Here is a 14,968-nt window from a genome sequence, read left to right as displayed (position 1 = left end):
AAGCAAATGAACACTAACTGAAAATCTGAACTAAGAAGGTGGGGTAGACTGCCCAATCCTTCTACTGAGTGTGGGGGTTTATTCTGCCAAGTAGAAATCACTCAGTCTCACCAGGGGTACCCGCTATTTAACCTGTTAGCCAGCACCCCCCATTATGGGACTCACAGCTCAAAGTGCTCTACTACCTAACTTATAATTGTAATAGTTTCCTACTTCAGTGTCTTACAAACATAATTTTGGTGTCTTTGGAAAGAAGACCCTTTGGGCTTTACTTTTTATCAACCAGATTTGATTAATGCTCAAAAATATTAAAAGTTATAGACACTGAGGTGCCTTGAATTTTTTTTTTTTACCACACTTATATATATATATTTAAGTTATATATTTTTTTTTTTTTTTTTTTTTATATATATATAAAAATACATTAAATGAGTCCTGGAGCAATCTAGAAAAGAAGTGGGTTGAAAGCCACATGTCTCATGGGTTTCTATTTCAAGTCTGAAAAAGATATCATGAAAAATGAGACTCCTGCAAATATTTTTCTGAGACTATGTCTACACCCCCCACCCTCCAAATATACAAAAATATATTTCCCAACAGTATTGAAGGCTTCTATAAACTATTTAGTTAGTAAACATACCACTGCATAGTTTTTTTTTTTTTTTCAATTATAAAACACTAGACAGAAACTTAGACATCATATAAGTGATTTATTTGAGCACTAGAAAAATACAATAAGAATAATTGGACTAAAAAAAATAAGAATAATAAGAAAAATAAAAAAAGATTTAACTTTGTTTGCCAATTACAGGAAATCATGAGATTGCTCGAAATACAGCATTAACAATGAATTATGGTGCAAATAAGTGCTGATGTGCTGATGGCCACTTCTACAGATGGTAATAACACAAATGTGCCATAAAGTAAGTAATCCACTCTCTCTATTCACATAGACGCGTTCACTTTGATAGCCGTGATCATACAGCAATAGCGAGCTGATTTGGGCTGATTTGCACTCAAACAGATGGTAATCATGCAGATACATTCACATTCAACATAAAACAAACTCACAAATATAAAAACTGTTGAAAAAAAAACAAACAAAGAAAAGGTGATCACTATAAGTTCCGCCTCCATCAGCTGTCGCTGAAGAACTGAAACGTAAACAAAGGAATTATGATCCATATTACAACGTTATTGCTTCGTTGGACTAAACGTGCTTCATGAGATGTCGTTCAGTGGTCCCTCACCTTTCTAACTAAACCGGGATCTACAGGGGTGGATGTGTTTATGAATCGTTATTACGACGGATCAGGTATGTACAGCGTTTCTAATGGTCATGTTTTTATGTGTACTGCTTACACAAATGTAGCAAATGCAGTCTTTATAAGCTTTCCATTGAAAAACAGCAATCTGTCGTCGATGCTTAAGGCTTAGATCTTTATAATATTACATAGATTGTCAAGATTCAATTTGTCCCATTTCATTTAATCTATTCATAAACACTGACACATGCAAGTTGAAAGGAGTTGAGGAGGAGGACGTCTTTGTGCTGGCCAAGAGGTTAACCACAAAGTCCTTCAGGTACCACGGAGGTTGTCTCTCTCTTGCAGGGTAACGTGCCAGAGGCTCAGGACTGCAAGGTTGAACTGGGCCCTGCTCTGCATGCTCTGGCCTCACTGGCTGACCAGTAGATTGCTCTGGCTCTAGTAGGATGGTCTGCACTGCTGGCGCCACTAGCGTAGAGACGAGGTGGTTTCGGCACAGGTTTCCTCTGGGAGTGTCAATGATGTATGACCTTGGTGCTTCCGCCCGTCTTATCACTGTCACATTCTCCTTTATGTCCTTTACCCAGACATGGTCACCTGGATTCAGTTTTGTGAGCTTCTGAGCTCTGTGTCTTTTGTTGAAGTTAGATATGGGTCTTTTTCTTTCTGGAGGGGCCTGTAACTGCCTCTCCATTGCTCTGAACGTATCTGGGGCTGGACGTTCTTTGTGTGAACCCCCACTGTTTTGCGAACTGAGTGAAGCATTCAGATGAGAACTGGGGTCAATTATCTGTCATGACCTCAAACGGTATGCCATGCCTGGCAAAGATAGACTTGCAATGTTCCACTACTGCTAATGAAGTTGTAGATGTAAGTTTAGCTACCTCAATGAAACGGGAAAAGTAGTCTACCACTAATAGATACTGGTTATCATTTCTCTGAAACAAGTCAGCACCTAGGTAAGCTCTGTCTATTGTGGATCTGTCTGGCTAGCCCTCAGTACAGTACCTTTTCACTTGGCTCAGTATTTCATCACAATCTTGATGTTCCCTTATTTCATGAATTTCCCCTTCACCGTGAACAGCCCTCTGTCTCGCTACGGTGCCCTTGATAGCACATCCACCGTGGCCAACTTCTTGCTGGCTACATGGGAGATGGAAAATTTGAAAGCCATCAGTCTTATTCGGAGTCTCTGAATGCGCGGCGGGAGCTCATCCAGGCTCCTTGAGCCTAGTAATGGGACCAGAGGCTTGTGGTCCATTTCAACCTGGTGAATGCCCACCAGGAAGTCTGAGAAACGCTTGCACACCCATGTGATTGCCAAAGCCTCTTTCTCAATCTGTGCGTACTTTTTCTCAGTGTCTGTGAGTGCTCTGGAGCTATACACGACTGGCTTGATGTGTCCATCCTCCTGTCTCTGGAGGAGCACAGCTCCCAGTCCAAAGGATGACGCATCAGCTGAGACGACAGTCTCCGCTTTTGCGTTGTAGAGAGCCAGCCCAGGTGGCGTGCTCAGATCCTCTTTGATGCTGCTGAATGCTCTTTGTTGATCATGCCTCCACTGAAACACGTTTTGCTTCTTTAACAGGTCCTGTGGCTGTCTTTTCTGCTAGATGTGGTAAATACTTTCCCAGGTGATTCACCATTCCGAGGAATCATCTCACTCCGCTCGCATCCTCTTGTTCCTCCATGTCGGTCACTGCCCTCACTTTGTTAGGATCTGCTCCCACGCCAGCTGCATCTATGATCTGTCCGAGAAATTTGACATGCCCTTTTGAGAATTCACATTTCTCACCTCTCAGCGTGACGCATGCCTCCTGCAGCCTCCCCAGTACTGCAAGCAGTCGTCTGTCGTGCTGGGTCTGTGTGTCTCTGTACACAAGCACGTCTGCGTTTGGCACAGAACACCATCGAGTCCCTCCAATATCTGAGACATTCTGTTCTGGTAGTGTTCAGGTCCTGAGGATATGCCAAAGCATTAAGGCGGTTAAATCAAAACCTCCCAAAGGGAGTGAGGAACGTTGTGAGGAAAGCGGATTCCTTGGAGAGAGGAATTTGCCAAAACCCTGAGTTTGCATCAATTTTTGAGAATACTTTGGCACCCTCTAGCTGTCCAAGTGTGTGTTCGACTGACAGGAGCATATGTCTCTCCCTCTTGACTGACTCATTCAATTTGGTGAGATCCACGCAGATGCGCACCTCATCTTTGCCTGGTTTTGGGACAGTGACCATACCTGCGCACCAGTCTGTGGGTTGTTCAACCCTTGAGATTACCCCCATCTCTTCCATGCGCGTGAGTTCTTTTTTTACTTTAGACATGAGAGGCAGCGGGATAAGTTGTGGGGTTGATATGGAGAATGGTTTGGCGCCTACTTTAAGCTCTATCTTGTATTCACCCTCCATCTTCCCTAGCCCTTTGAACAGTATGGGGAACTGCTCCTTGACTCTCTCGACTGAATCCAGTGCCACTATGTCTACTCTAGCCACTAGCCCTAATGCCTGTATAGCTGGACGTCCCAGTAGGCTAAACTTCAGACCCGGGACTACATACACTTCCGGTGTGGTGTCACCTCTGTTCAGTTTAAATAGTGTCTGTGCATTTATTTGCAATCAAGTCAGTGATATCGCTGTAGATGAAGTGACCCCAACTAAGCAAGCCATAGGCGACGGCAGCAAGGAACCGAAACTCCATCGGTGACAGAATTGAGAAAAAAACTTGGGAAAACCAGGCTCTTTTTGGGGGGGGGGGTGGCAGTTCTCCTCTGACCAGACGAAACCAGCAGTTGAATTCCAGGCTGAAGCAAAATCAGATTGTGCAGAAGACTCATCTGTCTTTTTTTGTGGTCTTGTCTTGGTGGTCATCTGAGACAAGGTATTTACAGGGGATCTGTATCTGGGGCTCTAGTTGTCCTGGTCTCCACTGTCTTTCAGGGATGTAGAGGTCCTTTCTAGGTGCTGATCCACCATCTGGTCTGGATACATACTGGATTTGGGTGACTGCAGTGATCCTCTGATCTGGATACAGACTGGATCTGGTGGCTACTGTGACCTCGGAATAAGAGAGAAACAGACTAATATTAGCGTAGATGCCATTCTTCTAATGACTGTCTGTTCCTATAGTGGCTGTGAATTTCCCCTTCACCGTGATGGGCGTCAGACCTGGACCCTGCAGCACTTTCTTTGCTCTCTCTATCCCTGGAAACTGCCCTTTCTGAAATACATCTTCAGATAGCATGGTTACATCTGCCCCTGTATCTATTTTGTATACAGCTGTGTGCTCATTCACTTTAAGGTTGATTAACCATGGTTCACCCTCTGAACGGACTGTACCTAGGAAAGCTTTTTCCTCCTCATCTGACTCTACTGTGTTAACTTCATTAAGAGCCCCAATTAATATTTAACTTACATTGGAAAGGTATCCGTGACCGTGACATTTAATAATATTTTATATATATATATATATATATATATATATATATATATATATATATATATATATATATATATATAAATACTATATATAATACTACTATATATATTACTATTTTATTTATTTATTGTAATATATATATTTATAGATGCCATAAAATCTCTTAATGCAGATGGAGGTAGCTCTGTGAAATTAATTCAAGGTACCATAGGTTTTATTTTGAAAGAGATGTTTATACTGCTGCTCAGGCATTCTTTCACTTTATCAAATGAGAAAGAAGTTAAAGGAACAATTATTTTATCAGATGGATGTTTCTAATTTTTAATTAACAGATTATTTTGAATTATTATTATTATTTTTTTACTATGAACGTGACAGTATTTAGTTTTTTATAATTTAGTGATTATAATTTGTATTTTTAAACCCTTGGCCGTTATTGTATGCAATTGTTGTTTGTGTATGAAAAAAATAAGCTCCCGTTGCAATCACTAATTTAGTTTAAGTTTCATAATTGATCGTCAAAATGACATATTTGAAAAAATGTTTACTATGAATTTGATATCTTCATGCCTTTATATGGCTTGAATATAACTACACCCTTACCTTATTCAGTATATGCAGAACCATGATTATAGAAATTAGAAAACTTCATTAAATCACACCAGCTTGGGCTACTTTGGTAAATTTTACACAATGGCCGGACTGCCAACTCAGCATTCAGCATGACTCACACCACACATTAATTTTATCACATGGTGAAAAGCACACTCAAATTAGGGAGCAAGAGCTCCCTCAGCAGAAACGGTGATAATTGGTAGCGTACTTGACAACCCCAGCGGTGCCGTGGGGGCCCCATCACAGGACATTCTAAAAGGCATTCAAAAATCACACAGAATGTGTTTTTGCTTTGAAAAAATGAAAGAAGCAGCAGTGGAATTTGGGAGAAAAAACAACATAAGGTCTCCTGAAATGCCAGTGCAAAGGTAGAGCAGGGCCAGATTTACCTCCAGATCAGGGTAAATTACTTGACATTTTTATCTATTGCTGATTCCAAATTACATGACAGAAATTGTAGTTAGTAAAATAATCTATTACATTACACATGATTTCAGGTTGTATAATCAGATTACTTTTAGATTACTTTTGACCATACTTCTCACATTGATTTAAATAGGATAATCTTGTACCATATTGACATAAAAATAGAAAAAGAAAAAAGATTCCATTTGTTGAAATTAACAACATAACTTAAAATAAAAAATAAAATAAATAATTTTAAAATAACATTAACCAACATCAGAGAACCGCCATTATTAAATATTTATTTTAAAATCGCAGGGGTACTTTACGTAAATATATTAGGCTACGTTTACACGACAACGATGTAGTCAAAAACTGAAAAGTTTCTCCCTTGCATTTTTAAAAAGTTTTACATTTACATGACAACGTTTTCAAAATGATATGCATTTACACATATCCATGAAAACTACCAAAAAGACTGTATTTCGTATGCCAGGCCAGTAGTTTGTGCTGTTACCTTGTTAGTTAACAATACCTGGAGGGAAGTGACAATTATATGTTGCATACTGTATGATGCGTCTCCGCTGTTGGTTATAATATTGGTGGAGTAAATAATCTTAGTTATGTACAATATATAACCTTGGTTCCCTGAATAGGGAATGAGATGCTTCGATGTCGTCATTGCTTTGAGAACACCTCAGGTGTGACCAGTGTCTGAAAGCCCTTATACCATCATGCTAATTTATTGGCCAATAGTGCTTAGCACCACCCAGAACATATGTCCCATATGTTCATATTTATTCGTGCTGCACGCTATTTCATTGAATTTTACACTATGACGAAGGAAGCGCTGTCGAAGGTAGGGAATGGCCAGCATCACATCATCTCATGGTTATATTCAGGAAACAAAGTTACATGGGTAACTGAGATGTTCCCCTTATAGGTTCACTTCAATGTTGTGATGACGTCTTCGCTATGGGAACGCAATACCATCATGCCTGACATACCTTAGATAGCTGGAAGACCGATGAAAGAGTCTGCTCAAGCGCAAGAGACCTGAGATCCTAGTGCTATCCTCATATCCAGACAAGTAGAACTTCATGAAAGTGCTAGGAGAGGACTAACCTGCCACAGCACAGGCATCTCCCATCAAAGGCACTTTAAAGAGAGTCTGATAAGAAGCCATTTTGTAGAATGACCATGCACCTCATATAGTCACCACGTATAGTCACTATCTATGAGTTGAAGCATCCTTAGGATTAACTAGGCCTAGGAAGCAGTAAGACTTAACTAGCCCCAGGGCAAAGTCCATACAAGAGGAGCTGAATGAGTAGATCCTCAGTCCTCTAAAAGAGTATAGGATTACCTAAAAACTGCTTAAGGTTTCAAAGTTATCTGACAGACTTAAACACTCAAATGTATGGCCTGCAAAGCCTTCCAGCCGAAAAAATAAGTGGCAAAAAAAAATTTGTGTTGGGCAGAAAGGCCTAAGATTTCTCGTCCCTGCAAGAAACGGGAAACCAGAGGGTGACATTCCGCTGAAACACCTCTATGGGTATTGCTCAGCAGATATGGCAGCCACATAAACCACTGGCTGGTACCTACATGGTAATAGAGTGGGTCCAGATTGTGTCCACTTAAGGGCATACAGTGTCTTGTGGAGGAAGCCCTAGAATTAAGAATAGTGTCGTAATCTCTGCCAAGAGACAGGAACACATTACAGCTAAGCTATGGCGTCACACCAATTAGTTCAAAAAATACTGATGGGGATGTCAAAATCAGCTAATATCAGCCAATCATCAAGTTAATTAAAAATTCAGACAGGGCCAGATACGCATCCATTCACCATGCATTTGAGGCCAGTTCAATGGAAGAATACAATACTGGCAAGCTACAGTACAAAAGCAAACCTGAGGAACTTCCTGTGTCTCTTGACGATCTGGATGCAGAAGTACACATCCTTAGATCGACAAAACAATCTCTGGTTCAGATAGAGACAGGATGAACTTCTGCGTCAGCATCTTGAAATTGCTTACTCCAAGCATAAGGTTAGGTAATGCAAATCCAATCAACCCATAGAAGCTGGATGGTGTAACCATAAGACACCCTGATACTCCCTCATGAGCCCCTGAAACCCCTAAGTTGCAGGAAAAACCTCTGAAACCGAAACGGATACTGAAATCAGGCATGCCAACATCAAGAATGGGAGCTGGATGTCAACATAGACCCTGTACTATAGTCCCTGTCTATCCTTGTACGTTGCGAAAATTCATACTAAGTTCCTGCTTAATGCAACAGTGGAGCTGAAAAGAACAGAGAAATAAGTCATGCAAGCCATTGCTAGAGTCTGCGCCTAAAAGCAGTACACAAAATTATAGCTGAAAGTGTAAGCGATAATTCAAATGCACAAGAATACTCTGAAACACGTTAGCTCTTCCACTTGTTTCAGCTCAACGCAGCAGTGGAGCTGAGGGAAGTAGTCAGACAACTAATGCTTGGTAGCACGAAGCGCCAAATCATAGTGCACAACAAACATCTGCTTTAAGACTCCTTGGAGTCTGCGTCTAAAAACAGTACACAAACGAGTGTTAACATAAGCGTTAAATCAAATGAACCTATCTGCATTAGTACAGTGCAGCATGTAATGTTAGAGAGAGAGGGAAAAAACTGCCTAATCACTGTTATTATATGCTGTAAGAAATATGTGAGCTTTTCCAGTTATTTGTTTCAGTTTAATGCAGCAGCGGAGTTGAAAAAAAAAATTAGTCGGGCAAGCTAATGCTTGGTAGCTTGAAGTGGTAAAAACCAGTGCGAATTAACGTCCTAAATTTCAGTGCCTCTCATGTTGTTTAATAAACTTGAGAAACACTTAATCCAGGGAGGGAGTAGAGCAGGGGTATTCAACTAAAATTTATATATATATATATATATATATATATATATATATATTCATTATATATATAGTACAGACCAAAAGTTTGGACACACCTTCTCATTCAAAGAGTTTTCTTTATTTTCATGACTATGAAAATTGTAGATTCACACTGAAGGCATCAAAACTATGAATTAACACATGTGGAATTATATATGGAATTATATAAATAACAAAAAAGTGTGAAACAACTGAAAATATGTCATATTCTAGGTTCTTCAAAGTAGCCACCTTTTGCTTTGATTACTGCTTTGCATACTCTTGGCATTCTCTTGATAAGCTTCAAGAGGTAGTCACCTGAAATTTTCTTCCAACAGTCTTGAAGGAGTTCACCGAGAGATGCATAGCACTTGTTGGCCCTTTTTCCTTCTGTCTGTGGTCCAGCTCGCCCCTAAACCATCTCGATTGGGTTCAGGTCCGGTGACTGTGGAGGCCAGGTTATCTGGCGCAGCACCCCATCACTCTCCTTCTTGGTCAAATAGCCCTTGATGCCTTCAGTGTGACTCTACAATTTTCATAGTCATGAAAATAAAGAAAAATCTTTGAATGAGAAGGTGTGTCCAAATTTTTGGTCTGTACTGTATATATATATAGCTGCTCGGATTGAGTTGGGCAGGTCATTCCACCAGAAGGGAACATTTAATTTAAAAGTCTGTAAAAGTGACTTTGTGCTTCTTTGGGATGGAGTAATGAATTAAGGTAAAGGGGTGTAGAGCCAGAGGTGGTTTTGTAGGCAAATATCAATGCCTTGAATTTTATGCAAGCAGCTATTGGTAGCCAGTGCAAACTGATAAATAGAGGTGTGATGTGTATTCTTTTCGGCTTTTCTTCTCTGTCTCAATCGTGTTTTTCTAAACTGTCTCCATCTCACTTGTCTGTATTCCTCTTTTTCTCCGTCTCACTCGCCTGTTTCTCTCCATTTCTCCATCTCACTCGTCTTTTTTCTAAACGTTCTCTGTCTCACTAGCCTGTTTCTCTCCCTTTTTCCATCTCACTTGTCTTTTTCTGAACTTTCTCCGTCTCACTCGCCTCTTTCTCTCCCTTTCTCCGTCTAACTCGTGGTCTGCCTGTTAGTGACCTATGGAGTAGAGCAACGGGGATCTTATATCAGTAGTCTCACCCCTTAACCCATAGCTTATATCTACAGCTTGTGTCACCTGCAAGCTCAAGAGCCGAAGACTGCTGTGAGTATGCATCGTCTAATCCGCAGCCGAAATAATCAATTACAAGCTTCTGGAATGAGATTTGATAACCACCTGACTCACAAAGTGCTCTTCTGATGAATGCACACAATCTGGGGAAGACAGCGACAGAGAAAGGGATTAATTTGTTTTCTCACTCTCTGTCACCTTCACCGCTCATGCGGTGCCTCAGCAACCACAAAACTGGTTAAATGAACATCTCTCCTTCCTCAGAAAAAGAGCGAGCTCAGAGCACAACTTGCTAAAAACCACAGATATCGCAGATACAACAATAGATAAAGGCTGCAAAGTGGTCTTCCTACCTGTTTCCTTATGAGTCCGTTTAATTTGCATCAATACTTATCGGAAAACTCAGAGTAAACTGCTATATATAAATAGATGGCTTAAAACAACCTCTTTCTGACGGGTATGATGAAATAACACTCAGCACACATATATGAGCATACGTATGCTCGGGGCAGTGCTAAGCGCTAATGGCCAATAAATTGGCATGATGGTATAAGGGCTTCAGATATTCGTCATGGAGGTGTTCCCATAGCGATGACGCCATCGCAGCAGTGAAGTGAATCTATGAGAGGGAATTACACTTTGTTGAAGAACCATTAGCAAACTCCTGAGCAGCAACAACAGTACCACGTACTCTGCCATTGTTACTGTATGTATTAATTTTTTAAAAAAAAATATTTTTTTTTACAAATGTAACACTAGTGTACCAGTTGTTGTTTTTTAGTTGTTTTTTTAGTATTAAAGTTTTGTTTTGTACAGCTCACTTTTGCATGTATGTAAACTAGCCATAAAAGGTTATGGTTTCCCCTGTTAAATCACTGTGCAATAAAACACTGTCTACATAAAACAACTTCAAATATGACAATGTATTGTCTTTGATTGAAATGGTGTAGATAAATGACACTGAAGCGAACCAGAGGGAAGAAAAAATAACATAAAAAAGAGATCGCTTTACCATTTCAGATATTTCTCCTAGACAGAAATGGGGTTACCTTACGATTCAATGGAAACTTTTGCTTGAGTCTCCTGCTTCTTAAACTTGTCTCCTGAGACAAAAACACTCTCACAATGGTCTTCTTTAACACTTTAGAAGAGATCTTAACAACATCACACACTGTGCTCTGGTATTTCTCCTTATAGCTAAACTCTTGATCTCTCACATTTTTCTCTTTTAAAGCTCTCAGAAGAGATCTTAACAACATCACATGTGCTCAGGTATTTCTTCTTGGCTAGAGACTCTGGATCTCCTTCACTTTTGCCTCCTCTTAAGTTTAGAAGAGATCTCAACAACATCACACACTTTGCTCAGGTATTTTTCCTACACTAAAGACTCGAGAGCTCTCATATTTGTCAAAAATTTTACAAAGTGTGCACCAAGTCAAATGCCTCAGTATGAGCTCAAACATTTCTTCCATGTATTAATAATCAAATTAGTCAATTAATAATCAAGACTGAATCATAAGCAATTTATGTGCCTTTCAGCAAATTAAGCTCAAGGGTTACAATTTATGAAGATCAGTTTTGATTAAGGCATCACATTACTATTTATAACAACTTGATGCACACTCTTTATAAAGTTGTTGAGCTCACTTTTAAAGGTTTACACGAGACAGATATGAGAACCCCATATTATTTAACTAAAGAGAAATATCTGAGCACAGTGTGGGATGTTTTTGAGATCTCTAATCTAATCTTTGGGGAGACAAATGTGAGAGATCCAAAGTATCTAGCTATGGAGAAATATCTGAGCACAGTGTGTGATGTTGTTGAGACCATTTTCAGATTAATAGAGTTTTTGTTTTAGGAGACAAGTTTGAGAAGCAGGAGACTCAAGCAAAAAAATCTCCATTCAATCTAAAAGTAACCTAATTTCTGAATATTCTGATGAATATTTGAGATGTTAAAGAGATCTCTCCTTTGATTTTTCTTTACTATGGGGAAGGAGTGCCGAATAATTACTGGTGCACAGCAGCAGTATCGGAGTAAAGAGGTTAGGAGAACATTCTGGGAATTTTCTGGGCACATTCTTGAAATGTAAATAGAACATTCCCTTTAGGTTAGGGAAATGTTCCGGGCAGGGCAGGACTAAGGAGGGCGGGGGCCCCTGGGCTTAAGGTTATGTTTGGGCCCTACACTACAAATGCTCTAAAATAGAATATCATTATGAAGTAACACAAAATACAAAAACATATGCTTTGAGGTTCATATAGTACAATTAATATGCAACATGTCTAGGTTATAGTCAAAATTTAAATGTAATATTAAATATTCATTATAATATAATAAACAGGATTCTGTTGATAGATTAAAACCCTGAAATAACTTTAAGCAAAAAAATAAATAAGGCAGAGATGTTGGCTTATTAATGTTATAAAAGTTATTGTCATATCTGTGTCATTTTATGTCATGTTCTTATTTAATCAATAAATTCAATCGAATAGAAAGACATGCTGGCTATTAACAATCAAATGAAATCACTATCAACAAAATTAATAAATTGATTGTGCATAAATGTTATTTGTTTTTGATTGTGTTTTTGAAGCTGCTACCACCGATCTGGATGAACTTACAGAGACTGTAATATCATATATTAGTTTCTGTGAGGATATATGCATTCCTACCAGGACTTATTTAACATTCAAAAATGACAAGCCATGGTTTACAGCGAAACTCAGACATCTTTGTCAGGCCAAAGAGGATGCCTACAGAAATGGGGACAGAGTCTTGTACAATCAGGCCAGGAACACACTCAGTAAAGAGATTAGAGTGGGTAAAAGCCTACGCTAAAAAGTTGGAAGATCAGTTCACTTCCAAGCTTGCTCCCAAATTTATTGGCCCATTCACTGTCACCAAGATCATTAATCCAGTGGCAGTCCACCTTAAACTTCCTGTGTGCATCGGTTAACTAGCTCGAAGGTCTTTAAGTTGGCTGGCAATCCTGTTCTTGTTGTTGGTTCGTTAATTCTCGTTGGTCTCTCCTGTCTAGTTGTTGTTCCTGTTCCTCCAGTTTATAGTTTCTGGATCTTATTCCTTGCCCACCTGGGATTCCTCCGTTGGGTTAGAGTCACTCCAGTTTGAGCTGTCTGGACCTTATACCTCACCCACCTGGGTTTCCTGCGCTGGGTTAGAGCTACTGCACTTGAGCGATCTGGACCTTATTCCTCGCCCACCTGGGATTCCTGCACTGGGTTAGAGTCACTGTAGCTTGAGCGGCCTGGATGATATTCATCTGGAGTTATGCCATCGTCTTCCTATGTTTCTCATTGCTTGCTATACTGAGATATGCAAAATAAACCATATTTGCCCTCGCACTTGGATCTCGAGACTCAATCATTGTGACAGAATGAACCAACCAGAATGGATCCAGCGAGCTCGGCAGAATTACAAGACTTTTTAACCAGCAGTAACTCTCGCATGGAGTGCCAAGAAGACCAGATGATGTCCACGAGTCATGCTGTCCAAGCCCTGGTCGCTCAGGTTTCGGAGCTTACCCCTTAGTTTCAGCGGTTCAAGTTGGAGATCGTTTCTTCTCAGCAACCACCTGCCTCCATTGCACCAGTTGCCGTGGATCAAAACACCCATTCTCCTGAGCCTCGTCTACCACCACCAGCTTTTTACTCTTGGGGAACCCCTGTTGTGTCTCTTATTCTTGGCTAAATGCTCCCTCTATATTTCTCTTCAACCGTTATCATTTCCAACCGAGGAGTCGAAGATAGCTTTCATTATAACCCTGCTCACAGGACGAGCGGCTAGCTGGGGAACCACCGTGTGGGAACAGAGACTTCCGTGCTGCGCCTCCTTCCAAGTGTTTTCAGAGGAGCTTAAGAAGGTATTTGATCATGCTGCTTATGGCAGAGAGCCAGCTAGACTTCTCGTGGAACTGTGACAAGGGGATCGCACCATAGCCAATTATTCTATTGAATTTCGTACTTTAGCCGCGGAGTGTGGCTGGAATTCTGAGGCACAGTGGGACCTGTCCTTACACGGACTTTCGGATACCATCAAGACAAGATTTATGTGGATGCCAGATTAAGGAGGCGTGGCCAGCAGAGGACACGACGGAGAATCCCTGACTGCACTCAGTTTAGTAACCTGTCATCAGTCACTGGCGAGAGTGAGATCCCGACAGGTTTCGGCCCGAGCCCGAAGAGTACATTTTGACTAACAACTTTTTTAAAAGCCTGATCCCCTTTACAGCTCGATTCAAATGTGCGCACACACAGCTCTTTTTCCTTGTGTCAAGAATGAGTCATTTATACATGTTTTAACATAATTTATTCATAACTAACGTAGACTAGACCACTTGGAAGTTGTAATAAAGAATTTAATATAAAGGCTCTGCCGGATTTGCTTCGCCACTAGCAGCTGACATTTAATAAAAGAATAATGCCAACAATAGCGTTAAGACTCAATGAATATTTAGTTATCATTTAAAAAACCTTTACTGACAGAGATTAGATTAGGCCTACATGTTTTTGTGGAGGAAAATTATTGAATCCACTGTAGAGGGCTTCAGCGCGTTGCTGCGCTCACTGATGGTGTGTCATTATTCACTCATTATCCTCATTATAAACATGGCCAAACTTTTCAACACTTCAGAGTTTACTTTAGTTGCTGGTGCAACCAAAATGTAATCGCCAGAGGCAAGCCTCCGTTACACCTACTCAGCATCCATTTTCACATCTTTCTCACACTAATCGAAACACATCACATGACCGCGTCTTTACCTCGCAAACCGGAGCACAAGCCCGAGCCCGGCCCAAGCCTGCGTAACATGATATAAATTAAGCCCGAACCCGACTGAACACGTTGGGTCCCATCGGATCCAGTCGGGTTCTGGCAAAAATCTTTAGCTCTAATGGGCAGGTCTCGTCTTTCACAGCAGGAGAAGCAGAGATGCAGAGAGAAAGGTTTGTGCTTGTACTGTGGAGCCACCGGTCACATCGTTCTGCAGTGTCCAGTAAAAGCCGGTGCCTGCCAGTAGGTAAGAGGTTACTGACGGGTGGAGCAACTTTAAATAAATCCTCTTTTTCAGTTACCCTTCTAACGGTAAGGCTGAGTTTACATTCACTAACTTTTGACTGTGAGGCTTTAGTGCATTCTAGGGCGG

The sequence above is a fragment of the Carassius auratus genome, chromosome 30 (assembly GCF_003368295.1).
Source record: "Carassius auratus strain Wakin chromosome 30, ASM336829v1, whole genome shotgun sequence".
NCBI classification, from domain to species: Eukaryota; Metazoa; Chordata; class Actinopteri; order Cypriniformes; family Cyprinidae; genus Carassius; species Carassius auratus.
The sequence above is the reverse complement of the archived record's forward strand: the minus strand, read 5'-3'. Positions refer to the sequence as shown.